The 19151-nt window shown below is 42.3% G+C and overlaps 1 protein-coding gene across 6 annotated transcripts in view; it reads right to left on the minus strand.

Moving 5' to 3' along the window:
* LOC147609848 (uncharacterized) overlaps positions 1–19151 on the minus strand; it is a 100123-nt gene that overhangs the window by 21947 nt on the left and 59025 nt on the right. The gene's annotated exons all lie outside the window — the stretch shown is intronic.

A 19151-nucleotide genomic window follows, 5' to 3' on the forward strand; every position in this document is an offset into this window, starting at 1 on the left:
GCCTTTTGCTCTCCAAGATCTGAGTAGGCAAAAAAAACAATGATAACATAAGGTAAAACAAGTTTGTTCAGAAAGAGCCAAAGAACGCGATATGAGGGTTGGAGGATTGCCCAAAATCCCAAATCGCGTTGTATAACGCTTTTGTAAGAAAGAGACACCCTTCCAAACGATTTTGAAAGAGGTTTGTGATAACTGGTCATTGGGAAAGAGGTGGCAGAGGTCTGCTATCTACACACTCCAGGAAGCAATAGAAGACTTCCTTATTGAGTTCTTCCACGACACTATGCTAGTTGTTGCCCACTACCAAAGGAGTACAATCATGCATAAAGACATGGAGGCCCTCAAGAGGGTACGTTGGAGATATGACCAACTCCTTCATCCTACTGACTGGGTAGATGTGAAGATAAGGGACATTCTCATGGTACCACCAACAAGGAAGCCAAAAGATGAAGGAATCAAGATTCAGGAGGTAACACATAATAGAGACACAAGGGCAAAGGCTACCTATGAGCAATCACTAGAGAGCCAAAAGGATGCTGCTTCTAAGGCTCTATTCCATGCTACTGCCATTCAAGATATGAAGAAGTTTCAGAGATTACTAGACTTGGGGTCTAGAGTAATTATCAAAATAGAGGAGGTTGATGCTAACAGAGAGACTGTTTTGTCAAAAGAATGCACAAGAATCTTCAGGAACAAATTTGCAGAGGTTTCAGACTCAATTATTTTTGCTAGTTTATGGTAAGTTCCTAACTGTTTGGTATAATGTTGGCAATGAATTTTTGAAAGTCTATTGTGACCAAACCTTTTTTGATAGCATGATGACCAAGTTACCTGTAGATGTCCAACCAATGATATATATTCTGGACCCCCACTTCTCTCAGGCTGTAAGAAATTTGAGAGAGCCAGTAACAAGCTTAAGCAAATGGTTTACACACTACAACTTTCATAGGGTCAATACCATCCTTTTTTTCTATCACTCAAAGTAAGTGAATGCTACCTATCATGTTGATCTTCTTACCATGTCTACTTGAAGACTGACATGTATGCATTGATACCCATCAAGAGCTTAATCTGTATGTTTTCCTTCTACAAGTTTTGTTTTATTTTGATAAGGTTATTTTGGAATTGTTATTAAGTACATCTCTCTGTTGTAGATTCTTAAAGAGATTGTTTAGTGCTCTTGATCACATTCCCCCCAACGTCAATCTTCTAGACTCTGTTAAACCTCTTTTCATGCCTCCCCTTCTCTCTACACATGCTGGTTTTCAATCTGATGAAACAGATTGCTTATGATTTTTAATGCATGTCCAAACTCCACCGCAAAAAGATGGGTACTCCTGTGGATGAAGGACCTTGATTTATGCAAAATACATGTTGGACGCTTATTATGATTTTGAAAGACCAGACATTGTAAGTTCAGACACCCATTCATTTATAATGACACTGTACACTGATCAATATGGGATCAAAAGGTAACTAAACTTCATTAATCTTGATTACAGCTTGATGAACACAGTTACAATGCAAGTTTGTGGATAGTTTTAGGGCTAAAACTGTAAGTTCTCTGCTAGACCATGCTCACAGAGCACCAAGAGAAGAGGAGCTTGTGCCCAAAAAAAAAAAAAAAGGAGAGACCTTAGGTGAGCAGATCAAAGAGAAGGAAAGCATGGCATCTGATCCAAAGATAGGAAAAAAAATTTAGAATGAGACCAGAGAAAAGAAGCCTGCTGCCGCAAAAGAGTGAAAAATGGAACAAGAGCCTGCTGCAGAGGAAGGCACAATGGAACAAGAGCCTGCATGTAGAAGAGGATCCCACGGTACAGGATAATGTTGATCAAAAGGAGTTCATGGAAGAGGGGAAGCCCTTGGAGCATGAGCCTCTGCCAGGAGTTGAGCCTTTGACCCCTCCTCTCCGATTGTGCCAAAGGAACAGCCCCTGCCTGAGGATCACCCTATGCCTTTGCCTATGGATCAGTCTCTGCCTATGCCCATGGATCAACCTCTCCCATCTTCAAGTAAAGCCACAATCTCATGAGCATGTCCCATCACCTACTCTCATGTAACTTCTTTTGTCATGATGTGTAAACAAACATGTAATTGTTGATCTTGGCAAATTTTGACAATCATATTTGGGACATCTTTGCATTGTATCTTGTTCTCCCGTCAATGCAATACCTGTTGTGATGTTGTTTCAGTTGTATGTATGACAAACTCAGATATTAAGCAAGCTTAAGTTATTTCATTTACTTTTTGTTGTTCAGAATAAATGAGAAGCTTCCTAAAACATTGCCTATTGTCTCTAGGAGCATCATGACGTAATTGTGTAAGTGTGTAGCACTATCTAAGCAATATAACACCTAACAGCAATCCATATTCGTAAATCTTAATATCAACCAATTCATCACCAAAAGAGTTTAGGTCTTGATCCATTGGGACCAATTGATTTTAAATAAGCCTGCTACGTTTGTAGTAAAAAGAGAATATGAAATTATAAGTCGCAATCATATATTTGATTGCAATTGAGTTTGGTACCACTTCACAATAGACTTTATTGTAGGTTTTTTTGTCCCAACCATCATCTAGAAAGTCAAAATTATCTGCAGTAGCATTGGCTTTGTAGTAGCTGAGCATTGTTCTATAGACCTTCGCATATTCAATTGAGCGAAAACAAAACAAAACCATTAGAGATTTTATCCTTCGGATAAAAATCTTAGACTCACGATGTGAACCATGGGAGAAACTAAACCATGCTCAATCAAAAAGATGTTTCATGATGGGCATAAATAATAACAACTTACACAACTTGATCATTGTATCCAATCCAGAAACATTCAATCAACGTTGTAAAGAAGCAATACATTTAGATGACAATATGATGGAGGATAATCATGATATGATATATTCCTCATCTAAACCAAGTGAAGCAATGACTAAAGAAAAATTGATCTTCGAATTGTCATTCCCTGAATTCTATACAGCCTTGCTTAAAGCCCTTGAACTAGAATATCCAAGAGAGGATGAGCCCCCTCAAAACCAAACATCCTTAATGCCTCTCAAAGTGATGGGCGAAATGCCTTGCCATCCCAATCCCCATTGTCCTCACAATGCGTCTATTTTTATGTAATGCATATATTGCAAAACCTTTGGTCACTCAAGACGAATCCCAATGTCCTAATTCACCTACAATTAACCCAAAACCTCCATCTCTCATGCCCCAAATAGAAATAGTCCAAAGGGTAGAAACTACTCAGAAAGCAGAAACCAAAAGAGAAAACAAAACCTTCTAAACCCAAGGAAAACAAGGGTAACCAAACTATAGAAACCAAGGTTGAAATAAAGGACAAGGGAAAAGAACCTATGGATGACATAACCCCAAAAGAGCTAAAAGCTACACATAATGCAGAAGCATCCACCTCAAAGACTACCACTCAAACCACAAAACCCACATGTGCGACACAGGATACAAAAGCCCGATAGAAAGTCAGAAGATGAAACAAGTTCTAGTACGTCGCTAAGTGAGGATGAAACAAGTTTTGATTCATCACTTAGTACACCTCATAGACCAATCAAGAAACTAGAACCCGCCCAACCACTCCGACTAGAAAATCATGATTACATGACATATACGCAACTTAAAAAGCAACCTCAAGAGAGCATGCTTAGCATTATTGAGCCTTAAAAAGTCAAACTTGAAAAAGCAACCAAAATACAAAACCAGAGAAGACGTGCTTCCCCTTTCAAGAGAAAGACGTGCTCTCTACCGAAGAGTCATTAGAGACAGATTACACAAATTATGCGGTTGAAAAAGCACGGGAAGAATTCGATGAATCCCTTACGAAATTAAAGAAATCTCTCAAATCCTAAATTGGAAGAGTGCTCTTCTCTCATGGTGAAGCCGGCATATATTTAAGCAAAAAACCCTCTTCTTTAAGCTCTCTAATCATCCAAATCCCTAGTTTTTTCGCCTAAGCACTTACTAATCCTACTCCCAACCACAAGCTATGCACAAAATCAAAACAAAATTAACAAAAACAACAGAAAAAATCAACAAAACAAATCCATCAACCAAAAACCGAATGCCATATCTACTTACTTGGCACCGGGCTATGGAGACTTCGTCGGATTCAAATCAAAGAAGGCTTTGACAAGTAGCAGATTAGCGCTCCCCACCAGCAAGCGGCCCCAAAGATGTTAAGCTCACCCTAACGTGTCGTGGGAAGTTACTGATCCGCCAAGCTCAAGCTTTGCTCAAGAGCTCCACCATAGACACTCGTCACCACCATCCTCTCGCACTCATTGTCACGCTGAGGCGATTACTAATCCAACAGGTGGTGCAACCTCTCTTACGAAGATCGTGTGAAATCTCCATGGAAGACGATCGCGATGGTGGCCTAATCACTCAAGAAGGAGGAAGAGAAGAAGCAAGAGGGAAGCAAAGAAAGAAAGATTTTATTAACGTCTTTCAAAAGACCGAACTCGGCCTATGAGACAAATCAATGTACCTATGTGGGGTATCCTCTGTCATCCCAACAAAATGAAAAAATACTGAACTAAAAAGCTGAATCTGGGTGTGCAATAAGTACAATGAGTGGGGGGGAGGGGATGGAGCTTTACTACTAGGAGAATGCAAAGCTATATACATGGAGTATACAATCATGATATGCAACCTAGCTAGCTCCATCCACAGCTCCTTGAAGAACATGCCTAGGTCTGCTCTAAAAAAAGCAAGCCAGTCGCTCTGCACCCTCTCTGTGAAACTGAGCTGCTCTGATCTCTATCATCTCTCTCTGGTATAGGCGTGGTGTTTGAAAGCCAGGTGTCCTCTGTCTCCTGTGGGCTTTGAGTGTCTCTGCTCTCTAGAGAGTAATTCCCTGCTGTGTAGGGGCTGGGAGTGGGATGGATCTCTAAAAAAATGTAGTAATCTGTGTCTATCGTCCCCCCTCTGGATCTGTCTAAGCTTGTAATGATGTCTCTCTGTGACGCTGTATGTCTAGAATGAATCTCCCCAGTATGCACTGGTCTACTACCTCAAAGATCTGGCGTAGGAAATGTGGCTCTCTGAATAAAATGGGATCTCTCTCTCGAATGGCTGTATATGCTCTGCATTTGCATACATAATGCTCCTCACTCTCCACCTCCTCTCTGCACAACCTGCATACCCTCTCCTCTCGGGAGATCCGTGCTGCTCTGCCAGCCTCGATCTCCAATCGATGTGATGAAACTCTAAGCTGACCAATAGCCACTCGGGAGCCGTGTGATAAAAAGCCCTCCATCTATCTAGGCCTCTCTATAAATCCATCATCAGTGATACTCATGAAGTGATCTCTGTAGTAGAGCATCTTCGGTGGAAGAGGCTGTGTAGGCGATATCCATGTCTCTCGTGTATAGAGCTGCCATAGGTCCTCTCGGGAGATCCGTGCTGCTCTGCCAGTCTCGATCTCCAATCGATGTGATGAAACTCTAAGCTGACCAATAGCCACTCGGGAGCCGTGTGGTAAAAAGCCCTCCATGTATCTAGGCCTCTCTATAAATCCATCATCAGTGATACTCATGAAGTGATCTCTGTAGTAGAGCATCCTCGGTGGAAGAGGCTATGTAGGCGATATCCATGTCTCTCGTGTATAGAGCTGCCATAGGTCGTGTCTCAATACTCTGTTTCTCTCACTATGAGAGAGACGGATATGTGGTGCATCCCTGTCATACTGGAATGGTGGTAGATGATCCATGTCTAGGCCATGCTGTGAGAACCAATGTGTGACCTTTGCATACCATGATCCTCTGTCTCCTGCCTCAGCCAGCTGTCTAGATGCCTCAAAAGCTTTGTATGACAATCTGTCCTGTGGCATCTCTCTGAATCTGTCTAGCAGGTATATAGTATGGAATATGGCCTCTACCATCATAGGAGGCGCAGCAAACTCTGCTCGGATAATGTCATGAGGTACTGACGGTTTGCTTGCCATCATGAGGGCCTGTGGTCTCTCTATCTGCCAATGGGTAGCAAGGCTTGCCACCCATACCACTGCTCCATACATCAATGCCGGTGTGACTAATGTGTCAAATAGCCACCCCTTCGTCTGGGGCTCCTAAAAATGCGCTTGGTGGCACTGTCCCCGTGTCAATCTAGCTCTGGCTATGCTGAACCCATGGTGAACCGCGTGGCTGCTCTGCAGAGAAGGTAACCCCTAGGTACACGTATGATGTCACCACCTCCACCTGGCGTCCTACGAGAGTGAATGTCAGCTGACTCCTGTCCTGTCTCGATGTATGAAAGACCATAGAGAACAAGTGATTAACACTAATCACTCCCAAACCCTAATACTAAGCACACCACACAAGCTAGACTAGACTTGCAAGAGAGAGAGAGAGAGAGAGAATACTCCACTTCTATTGCACAAATAGGAGAATAAGTTACAAAAAAGAAAAATTGACTTTTATAGTTCCAAGTCTTTTCCCACTAGGCCACCCGAGAGTAAGTGACCCGAGACGACCAAAACATAGTTACAAGGCTTTTCTCTATGGTTTGGCCAATGGAAAAAGATCCTCTTGTTTGTCCTTCAAAGCTTTAGGGTGCTTCCCTTATCAAACAGTGAGATCTACAATCTAGTGTGAGTGCCCATTACATAAGTGTGTAAACATAGTTATCATAGGATTGTGTTAACCAATATGTGGTTAACAATGATGATACAATCTCCAATGGGAATGAAGACCGGAGAAAGGAGAAGTATGACGCTTTTTCCTTATATACCACCACAGGTGAGAAATCTACAGGCAGTTCGAGGTCAAGTAAACGGACATGTAACTTTTGCGAGAAGGGTTACACAAGTAGCGTCACGAGGCTCCTTGCACGTGAGTTCAAGCTTGGGGGGAAAGTTACACCATGCAAGGAGATTCCTCAAGAAATTGTAAAGTACTCGCTCATCCACAACCAAGGAAAATGTGGACGTGGAGAAGCTTCCATGTCTCAAGCATGAGCTTCCGTGAGTCCTTCCCCCGTTGCATCATCGGCTCCACCTTGGATGGCTCTAACTTCCATCAATGCAAACATAAACAACAATAAGAGAGGCCAAGAAAAGAGAGCTCTCCAACAAGTCAAACCACCATCAGTGCAAACATAAACAACAATAAGAGAGGCCAAGAAAAGAGAGCTCTCCAACAAGTCAAACCACCATCAGTGCAAACATAAACAACCTCACATATATGAAGATAAAAATGAAAGCCGTAAGCGACGAGATTGCATGTATAGTCAGTCATTGATTGTTGCAATCTCTCCTTCTATGTGCTCAAGTTCTTACAATGGCACAAGATCATGAAGGCCATTGCGGAGGTGGGGCCATTCCATGGCAATTAACATGGTATCACATACCATGAGATGCGCACCACCATGTTTGATGATGAGAGAAAGAGAATCAATGACAAACTCACACCCGTACACAAAGAATGGACGAATTATGGTTGCTCTCGGCACATACTTCTTACGCGTCGTGGATACTGAAAACGCGGGGTAAAGAACATCGGGCGACTTTATCTATTGTCATATCTGGCAAGCCATCATAGAGATGAAATTTGAATGACGAGCGTACCAAAAAGGAGACTCTCATGCATAGTCGTTGAACGGCTCGAGCCTCGTCCGCACTAGTCTCGGGCAACTAGTGCGGGGTAAAGAACATCGGGCGACTTTATCTATTGTCATATCTGGCAAGCCATCAGAGAGATGAAATTTGAATGACGAGCGTGCCAAAAAGGAGACTCTCATGCATAGTCGTTGAACGGCTCGAGCCTCGTCCGCACTAGTCTCCATGTCTTTCCTTAACCATGCAACAAAATCTGGGGAGACCAGGTACGTGCTATTGTCATTGTGATAGCTCCCTTGTATAGAGTTTTGCGCATGGCTAACATGGAGAGGTCCACATTGAGACTAAAGTTTATACAATCTATAAGTGCCTAATTTTTTCCCATAGGATTGCTCTTCAGGGGCATGTGAGAGGAACAGGAGTTCCCACTGACTCATTCACACAAGGATATATAAATACCATGTAGTTAGAACGGCTTGTATATTGTCGCGCTAACATGCATGACATGGAGGTCTCCAAACAGGTAGAGATCTCCAGAGCTCAAAGTTAAATTTATGATTCAAATTTCATAGCATGTCGTGACTGATGAGGAGGCTATATATGCAGAGCTTTACAAAGAGCTAGATAGAGAAGGTTGACCATCGAGTCTCTCGTACTCGTAGAGCTCGAACACCGCCAACTAAAGGTGACATAATAACAAAATTAGAGGGGAGATATGGAAATGGATCAATAGACTTGATATCCAATATCGTTGCATTATAAAGGGCTCATTAGAAGAGACAGGAGAGGGAATACTAGGGAAACCTCCTAAACAGTTTACAGAAAAAGAGACAACTTAATGGCTCATCCAGGATAGAAATAGATCAATATGTCAAGTGTCAAACTCATCTCAAGGAGGAAGACACTAAATTAGCCAATGAGAGAGAAAAAGGAGAGAGAGTTGGAGAATTTATAACAATAGGAGAAAACCTGCCAAATACTTATTTGGGTTGATCAAGGAAAGAGGGAACAGAGAGATACAAGGACAAATTAGGGATGAGAATGATCAAGAGCTGGGGGAGTTGAAACAGACTGCCTTGAGGTGGGTGGAATGCTTGGGCACCACTTTGAATCTCAAAGATGATACCTCTATAGAGAGGTTTCAAGCAGAGTCCCAACTTCTTAACTTGGTTAATACCAGCATCAAACCAGATAGAGCCAAATGGTTGGATAATAAGGACATTGAGAGGCACTAAAAAAATTATGTAAGGATAAGTCCCCAGGGTGGGATGGACTTTCTGTAGAATTTTTTCTTGCATTTTGGGATTCTCTGAAAGACTGGGTGTGGGTAACCTATAGGAAGGCCTTCTTTACAATACAGCTTAACAATGACTTAAGAGAAAGATTAATTAAGTTAATTCCTAACAACCTACCTGCACTCAATTGAACCATTGGAGGCCTATCACTCGCCTCACAGTGAGGTACAAAATATTAGCAACTATCATTGCTTTAAGAATCACTCCTGCTCTCCAAGAGATGGTTTCCAGCAAATAATATGGCTTCATCAAAGACAGATCCATATATGATAACATTTTTGCTGCTCTGTTGGCAAAGGATCTAGCTCAAAAGACAGTCAGGAATGTGTTATATTTCAACTCGACCTAGAAAAGGCATCTGACATAATACACTGGTCTTTTGTAGCCATAGTAATGGAGAAGATGGGTTTTAGCCTAAGATGGCTACTTGTATATATACACTAATTGCTGGTGCTCACACTAAGCTTCTATTAAACGAGAGACTAGTTGGGGGATTTGAAATTAGAAGGTCTGTTAGGCAAGGTTGTCCCCATTAGTCCCCTTGTTGTTTGTTGTGGCCTCACATCCCCTTTAGAAGATGCCAATGAAAAAGGGTCTATTACTGGGTAGAAACTTGGGAATGGAGAGCAACTTAATATTCAATGTTTTGCTGATGATTCTTTGCTTTTTTTGAGAGGTGATAATGAAAATGTGAGAAGTGTTGAAATATACAAGTGAATAGGGTGTGTGCGGGAACAAGCCCTTAGCAAGAGGCTGTAAAAGTGAGTCTGTAAATGTGAGAGAAGCTGTGAAAAGGTGAGAAGTATCTACTGGGAGAGAATAAAGGGTAGCATGAGAAGATTTAGAAGGTGTGGAGATATTATGGGAAGAGGTGGACATAGCAAAAGAGATGAAGTGAATCAAGGAGAGATCAGTGGGATTAGATGCTTGGATGTAAACTCTATAAATTGAGCTATTGGTCTAATGAGAATTTGCTGGTTATCCATGCCTACATTAAGCTATCAGTTAATTCCTCACTCATCACGTCTTAATTATTGTCTAATCTCTTTGCTAATGATGCTAATTCTAGCATTTGATCCACCATAGCTCATCACATTGCTGCAAATTTAACATGGTATCAGAGCCTAGCTTAGAATCCATCAAAATTATGAGCCCATTATCTTGCTAATCACCTAGCTAATAAAGATTAGTAGATAATCAAGTTCTTTTACCTCTTTTTCAATTAGCCTCTGTACCCCCAGTTGGTGGAGGAGCTCTCTCTCCCTTCACACATAAAATTGGCCCAAAACCTTTTAGCCACACATAGCCACAAGCTCTGTGCTTCAGCCCATCTACTCAATTCAGCAAACCGTCGGCGCATCCTGCAGATCTCCGTGTTTTTCCAGACGCCTTTCTTCTTAAGCAAATCTGAGATCTTGTCTGCACCAGATGAAATGGCTCTAAATCCTCTGGGCTGTAGGAGTTTTCAAGGGTGATCTACAAGCTAGTGAAGACAATTTTTTATTTCATCAAGTCTACAGTGAGATCCAAGCTCTCCATCAAATCTGCAGGTGACTTTGGTAAAACAGAGATTAAGCATTCAATGTTTAGTCAAATCTTGTGTTTCTTGGCTTAATTCTCTACTAGATTAATTGCTATTGATGGCCTTGAAAGGATTTGAGGTCATCTGAACTCTAAAGTCCCAGATCTGGATTCCCCGCATACTCTGTTTTCTGCACACAAAACAGAGGATTAATTTACTAATCAGTGATTAATCAACACTAATCACTATATTTTGGTGCAATTGAGGGTTCAAATTAACCATTGGGTATCTGATATAGATCCCTATAGCTTCAGATTGCAATTCGGAGATGGTTTGATACTCCAACCATTCAGTACAGAATTGTTACCCTTGGTTTAATTTCTGGTGAATTTGTGCTGATAAATCTGTTGTAATCATCACCTAAACACCAGATTGAGTTGTAAAAGGGTAGACACTGCTCTTGAATCTTGAAATTGGATCAAGAGGTAAGATCCCCTTCACATCATCATGAGCACGGCACAAGAGATAGCCAAATTTAATGGGGAGCAGTTTTATACATGGCAAACAAAAACCATGTATTTGCTCATGAGGAAAAATCTGTGGGGACTAGTTGAGGGAAGAGATGAATGCCCAGAGGTGAGTGGGAAAAATGAGTGAAAGAGCAGGAATGAGAAAGCATTAAGACTTATATGTGAAGAAAACCGGTGCCGATATTCTCATAGTCATCTTGTATGTAGATGACATGCTCATAACAGGGACTAGCAAAGCACAAATTTCAGATTTCAAAGCTGATTTGAAAGCTGAATTTGATGTCAGATTTGAGACCTTTACACTACTATCTCGGCATACAGTTTATGCATAGAGATGATGGCATTGTTATGCAGCAAACTAAGTACATAAAAAGTTTGCTAAAAAGGTTTCACATGGATGAATGTAAGCCCATTTCTACTCCAGTAGAACCAGGTCTACAGCTTACTATGCATGATATTGGAGAGCCTTTTGAGGCCGGCATTTACAGCCAGGCAGTGGGATGCCTCATTTACTTGTGTAACACGAGGCTTGACATGGACTGTGCTTGTTAAGAAAATTCATGCAAATGTAAGCCCATTTCTACTCCAGTAGAATCAGGTCTACACCTTACTATGCATGATATTGAAGAGCCTATTGAGGCCGGCATTTACAGCCAGGCAGTGGGATGCCTCATTTATTTGTGTAACACGAGGCTTGACATATCTTTTGGGCTGTGTTTGTTAAGAAAATTCATGCATAGCCCAGGCACAAAAAATTGGCGAGCAGTCAAATGCATTTTTCGTTATCTTCAGGGTATCCTGGATCTTGGTTTGTTCTATCCCGGGGGGGCAACTTGCAGCTTTATGCATACACTGATTCAGATTGGGCTGGTGATTATGATAGGCAATCCACCAATGGAAATTGTTTTTTTCTTGGCAGTTCATGCATATCTTGGTTGAGCAAAAAGCAACCCACTGTTGCCACGTCTACTTGCGAGGTTGAGCATAGGGCAGTCTTCACAGCTACAGTAGATTGTGTAAGGCTGAGGAGATTATTGGCTGATCTTCGTGAGTGTCAGCAGACACCCACCACCATTCTCACTGATACCCAGAGTGCTATGGCCATGGCACGAAATCCCGTATTTCATGCATGTACCAAGCACATTGAGATTCATTATCACTATGTCAGAGAGAGGTTACATGCAGGGCAGATCATTTTTTCTTCCTGCCCTACACAGGATAATGTTGCAAATCTATTCACAAAGGCTTTACCTCGAGAGAAGTTTGAAGCTTTCCGCAAAGCTTTAGGCTTACTCTCATACAGAGAGTGATCTGCTACCTTATACAGGTTCACACTTTCACTACAAGAGAGATTTGTAGGCATATGCTCACTTATGGTAGTGCTACGTGTGAACATGGCTTAACCAAGGGCACTTTCTTCCATGTGGTTTTTCCCCCTGGATATCAAGTGTGAAAGAACACTCTATCCATATAACTTTTATACTTCTATATTATATGGATGTGACACACATGCAAGGGTTGACTTGCATTTTGTGGTCACCACACATTTGGTGTTTGACTCCCTCTCTCTTTCTCTCTTCTGTGTGAGCTTCTTCTTCCTGCACCTAACCCTAATCTGCAGGAGGCATTGCCGTGTGTGTTCACCAACAGGAGGTTTAGAAATTCTTCACCTATCTATACACTCTAAAGCAAAAATACTAACTAGCCTACCCAAGTTTCTCAAACAAGAAAGTATTTGGGCCAAGATTATGAGAGAAGAGATAGAAGGAGAAGATGTACAACTTAAAGGAAAATCGCTTTGACTCAACTGGAGAGAGAAAATTCTATCTTATGCTCCACTAAAAGTAGGATGCTCCTCCTTTTGCAAATTTCTATGCTACAACTGGAAAGAAGCTGTGGGCATGATATGATTAATTGGGATGGATGTACTAGGACTACAGGAAACACTTTACTGAGCTTAAACATCTAATGGACACATAGATATAAGCCTCCTTTAGCCATGATAGATATTAGAGTTTCCAAAAGACTGAACAACAATGGATTCAGGAGATTAGAGGACATATGGGATCCTTCTCATGCTGGATAGTGTAAGGTTCCCCCCTTCCAAAATAGGGAAAACACTTAAGATAGTCCACTAAGTCTTAACTTGGAGAAAATTTCCTATTCATCGACACCTTGACAATGCAGAGATTCAAGGATACGATTCATAGGTAAGACCTAGTTCTATCCCGCAGGGAGAGCGTGATCTTCTAACAAGGGGGGAGTAGAGGAAAGTTACCTTATCTAAAAAGTGGCAGATGAGGGAGTGTTAAGAGGGACAGCAGCAAGGGGCGGCTGCACTGCAGCAAGTACACTGTGCAAGGACAGAGGATGGTACAAACGACGACACGACAGAGTATAGGCTGCGCAGAAATGCGTGTTGCCCATGGAGCACCCCAGGGATTTATTTAACTGTGGGGTACGATAGGTGTGGGCGCTACGTAAAGTACGGTCGAAAGGACGGTGTGCCGGCAAAGGATGTGGATCAATGGCCTACATGGCTCTGGGGGAGGTACGATGGCGGTTAACAGGGAAAGGAGTGGTACGCATGTACCTTATCTGGTCAGAGGCAACATGGGTGTTCACTTAGTGGTGCATGTGGACCACACAGTGGGTGGCCGACCTTTGGTTCTTGTGCGACCATTGTACGAGCATCCTGGTGAGTGTGTACGATCCCTTTTTTGGAGCGGGGTCTCTAAATTTGGGACGCCAGTCTCGATTTGCGTACCGGACCGCCCGAGGGGGAGGGGGGAGGGGGGAGAGGGATTTTGTCCGGGATGTTTCCCTGGTCGTTAGAGTGCAGACCGTTCGTCAATCGGACCCCCAGTCGTTAGGGTGCAGACCGTTCGTCAATCGAACGCCCAGTCGTGCATTTATTAAGATTTAAAGGTCGTCGTTTTTTAACTAAAAATAACCAAAATTTGCGTATAAGCTTGATCCGATGTCCGTTTTGGATGCTGTAAAATCTTATATTAAGGTAAAATCGTGCCAAATTTCAAATTTGGGCTCGAAATTTGAAGATTCTAAGTAGAAATGACTCATTTAATAAAATCATTGATTGTTATACCATAAAAACTCATAAATTCATCTATTACATGGACATTTCTTTATTAGTGAAGATGGGATAGAATTAGGTCTTACCTATGAATCGTATCCTTGAATCTCTGCATGGTCAAGGTGTCGATGAATGGAAAATTTTCTCCAAGTTAAGACTTAGTGGTGGACTATCTTAAGTGTTTTTCCTATTTTGGAAGAGGAAACCCTTACAATTGGTATCAGAGCCGATCTTAGCTCCTAGGACTTGCCATTTAAGGACTGTTTTGCAATGTATGTTTTACCTAACATAATGCTAATTAATAAAAACATCTTACTAAAAACAAGTTGAATTGATGTTTGAATGATTGTAGGAAGAGAAAGATGCCTACTCGAAGTTTCTAGTTTTCCAATGCATCTTCGAGACTGCTAGTCACTCCTCAAATTTCGAGTTCCGTGACACCATTTATCACTCTTCGGAAGTATGCCCTAGCTATGACTACTTCCCAGCAACAAGTGGCTCGCTTCTGCCAAGGGTTAAATGAACGCTTAGATTCCCGCCTTGAAGCAATGAGGCCAAGCACATTACAGGATGCTCTCATACGAGCAAAGCCCCTTGTGAAAGAAATGAGGACTAACAAAGCTAAGCCTCAAAAGAGATCTTACCCTGAGGCAAATCCTAAAGATCGACCCTACAAGAAACCCCAACAGAATTTTTCCTACTACAACAGAGGGCGGCAAAGCAACTCTTTTGTCCCCCGCTCGTATGCTGCTTCTTCCAGAGAAGGCCCTCTGTGTTTTGAATGCAATGAGCCGGGACACCTTAGGGCCAACTGTCCCAAGATGACAACATCATTTCCCCAAGGTGGCAGAGGAAATCAAGGCCGTGGAACCCCTATCCACCAAGGTGCAAAAGGCGGTGGACGTGCCAGAGGCCGCGGAGGAGCAGTTGCTCTAGGACCGCATGTATTATAAGTGAAGAACCGACCTTGGAAATGGCTGAAGAACAGCGCGCCACCATCCATGCGGCGGTAGAACACCAAGGTCCGAATAAACAATTTGGTGTAATCCAAACCCCAGCCACTCATCACGGTAAGCCATTCCAGCTTTTGATTGATTGTGGCAGTACCCATTCATTTCTTTCTCCTAGGTGTTTGCAAAAATTAAACATGGGTCAAAAAACAGCTACAAGAATGATTGTAGAGTTAGCCAGTGGTTGGGAAAGAAGTAGTATCTCGTCACTCTGTAGGAAACCTTGATTTTGAGCTAGTAATGAGCAAACTCATGGCCACTCTAGGAATTTATGATGGAATCCTTAGAATGGACTGGTTAATTGCAAACAAAGCTAGCATTCACTGTAACCAGGGGAGTATCACTTTTGAAAATGAGCATGGCCAAGTAATATCCGTTCAGGGGAAAACACGAAAACCTAAATCTAGGGTAGTCAAGGCAAAACATCTTCTCAAGGGAGCACGTAAGGATCAGCAAGTTTTCTTAGTAAAGCTCAACAAAGCCATTGAACCTAGTAAGGAGACAGAACCCCCTTGGCTCCAAGAACTCTCTGATATCTTTTCCCTGACGAGCTTACAGGGCTACCGCCTCCTCGAGAAGCCGATCATGAAATCTCCTCGACAAGCCGATCATGAAATCGAGGTGATCCCTGGAGCTCAACCCGTCTCAAAAACGCCCTATAAAATGTCCCTCCCTGAAGCCATTGAACTTAAAGAGCAACTTTCCCAACTCATTGAGCAAGGATTCGTACACCCCAGTAGCTCTCCTTGGGGGGCACCTGTTCTTTTCCAAAAAAAGAAGGACGGAACTCTCCGCCTCTACATAGATTATCGAGGGCTAAATCAAGTCACTGTCAAGAATGAGTATCCTATCCCTCGCATCGACAAACTTCTTGACAGGCTTCATGGGGCCAAAGTTTTCTCAAAAATAGATTTGAGGTCTCGTTACTATCAGATCAGAGTCAAGGAAGCAGATATACCCAAGACAGCCTTCAATACCTGTTATGGCCACTATGAGTTTATTGTAATGTCATTCGGATTAACCAATGCTCTTGCAACCTTCAACCGCCTAATGCAAGATATATTCCGTCCTTCCTTGGATGAATTTGTGCTTGTTTTTTTTTATGACGCCTTAATCTACTCCAAATCAATGAAAGAGCATGAGGAGCATGTGCGTAGAGTTCTGCAATTGCTGCGCAGACACAAACTCTATGCCAAGAAGTGCAAATGTACTTTCTTTACTCCTCAAATTGAGTATCTTGGATTCATCGTCTCCAAAGATGGCATCTCAGTAGACCTCGCCCCGTATCTTAATCTACTCCAAATCAATGGAAGAGCATGAGGAGCATGTGCGTAGAGTTCTGCAATTGCTGCGCAGACACAAACTCTATGCCAAGAAGAGCAAATGTACTTTCTTTACTCAGTAGACCCCGCCAAGGTCAAAGATATTCTGCAGTGGCCACCCCCTAAATCAGTTCGTGAAGTTCATGGGTTTTTGGGAATCACGGGATGGTATAGGATTTTAATCAAAGATTATGCCTTGGTAGCTGCACCTTTGACGGATCTTCTTAAGAAGGACTGCAAAATAGTATGGCTGCCAATCCATTAAAACAGTTTTGATCAGCTCAAGGTCATTATTACTTCTGCCCCAGTCTTGAAACTTCCTGATTTCACCAAGCAATTTGAAGTGGTTATTGATGCCAGCAGTCTAGCACTCGGTGGTGTCTTAGGCCAAGAAGGAAGACCAGTCGCTTATACTTCCCGCAAGCTGAAGCAATATGAAGCAAATTATGCCACCCATGATTTGGAGCTCTTAGCAGTTGTTCATTGCCTCAAATTATGGAGACATTATCTCTTGGGGGACAAATTCCAGCTTGTAACTAACCACAAAAGTCTGATGTGGATCTTCACTCAACATGCGGCAAAGGAAATGGATTGAAATTCTACAAGAATATGACTTCAACATCAAATTTCGCCTTGCGAAAGATAATGTGGTGGCAGATGCGCTTAGCCACAAATCTTTCTTAAGTGTAATTTCAATGCCAAATAATCCCATACTGGTCAAGGTGAAAGAAGTATCATCTCATGATCTAGATTATCAAAGAATGGTGAAGTTAGTAGAAGAAGGGGAAAATTCAGAGAAAGAGAAGAATCTAATCAAGGGATACTCCACTCATGATAGTCCTCTGTAGGACACTCAATCTATGCAAAAACATTAAATGCCGTAACAAGGAGCTTTCATTGGGCAGGCTTGAAAAATGATGTCCTTTGGTACTTGAAGCAATGTCTCTCATGCCAAAGGATCAAAGCTGAAAGAACCAAGATGCCTAGGAAACTTCAACCCTTGGATATTCCCCAAATGAAGTGGGAGTGCATTAGTATGGATTTTGTCACAAGTCTCCCCACTGTACAAGGAGGATATGACTCCATTCTGGTAGTAGTGGACTTACTTACCAAAGTAGCTCACCTTATACCAGCAAAGAAGACCTTCAAAGCTTCCGATGTTGCTCGAATATTCATCAAGTCTTCAAACTTCATGATCTCCCAAAAAGGATAGTAAGTGACCGGGATTCTGACTTCACTTCAAAGTTCTGGCAATCCTTATTTCAAGCCCTGGGCACTCAACTTTGCTTTAGCACAGCTTATCATCCAGAGACTGATGGCCAAACTGAGAGAGTCAATCAGGTAATTGAAGACATTCTCAGAGCATATTGTGGACGGGAACCAAGAAGATGGATTCAATACCTTCCTCTGGTAGGATTTGCCTACAATATATCTTATCATCAAAGCATAGGAATGTCACCATTCAAAGCACTCTATGGGCAAGAATGCTTATCTCCTCTAAAATTCTCTGATCCGACCATAAGAGTTCAGGCATCCAAGAAAATGCTCAACGAGATGGAGGAACAAACCAAGACAATCCAAAAGAATATTAAAGCTGCTCAAGATCGGCAAAAGTATTATGCTCCACCAAGAGGTCTGAAAGGATCTTCAAGGAAGGAGACAAAGTTCTTCTACGAGTGCGACCCAAACGAAGTTCTCTATCACTTGGAAAATCTAAGAAGCTCAGCCCTACGTATTGTGGTTGGTCCCTATACAGTTATCAAGTGTCTAAGGCCTATAAACTCCAGCTCCCAGTCCATATCAAAGTCCACAATGTATTTCATGTGAGTTTGTGAAAACCTTATGTACCCAGTCTTGATCATATTCTTGATGATGAACAAGTTGTAATCCCTACTCAACGAGTCCTTCAATTACAGCCCAGTAGGATCATAGATTCTAGGAAAAGGCAACTCCGAAATAGAACTCTTGTAGAACATCTAGTACAGTGGAAAGATTACCCTGAAGAGGATGCAACTTGGGAAGATGAAGCTACACTCTTAAAGGATTATTCCCAATTCATGACGAGATGAGGACATCTCGAGTTCTTTAAGGGGAGTCGAATGTAACATACCCATCTTCACTAATAAAGAAATATCCATGTAATAGATGAATTTTTATGGTATAAAAATCAATGATTTTATTAAATGAGTCATTTCTACTTGGAATCTTCAAATCCCTAGCCCAAATTTGGAATCTGCATGCGATTTTACCCTAATATAGGATTTTAGGACATCCAAAATGGACACCAGATCAAGCTTATACGCAAATTTTGGTTATTTTTAGTTTAAAAACGACGACCTTTAAACCTTAATAAATGCACGATCGGGCGTCCGATTGACGAACGGTCTGCACCCCAACCCCGGACAAAAAAAAAATCGCCCCTCCGGGCGGTCTGCCCCAAAAAAGGAACCGTACACACTCACTAGGGTGCCCATACAATGACCATACAAGAACGAAAGATCAGCCACCCACTGTGTGGTCCACACGCACCGCTACATAAACACCCATGCTACCTCTGACCAGATAAGGTACATGCGTACCACTCCTTTCCCTGTTAACCGCCACCGTACCTTTCCCCCCAGAGCCATGCAGGCCACTGATCCATATCCTTTGCAGGCACACTGTCCTTTCGATCGTACTTTGCGCAGCGCCCACACCCGTATCCCACAGCTATATAAACCCCTGGGATGTTCCATGGAGAGCACGCATTTCTGCGTAGCCTATACTCTGTCGTGTCGTCGTCTGTACCGCCCTCTGTCCCTGTGCAA

The sequence above is a fragment of the Cibotium barometz genome, chromosome 50 (assembly GCF_041138505.1).
Source record: "Cibotium barometz isolate CiBa-2024 chromosome 50, ASM4113850v1, whole genome shotgun sequence".
In the NCBI taxonomy this organism is placed as follows: Eukaryota; Viridiplantae; Streptophyta; class Polypodiopsida; order Cyatheales; family Cibotiaceae; genus Cibotium; species Cibotium barometz.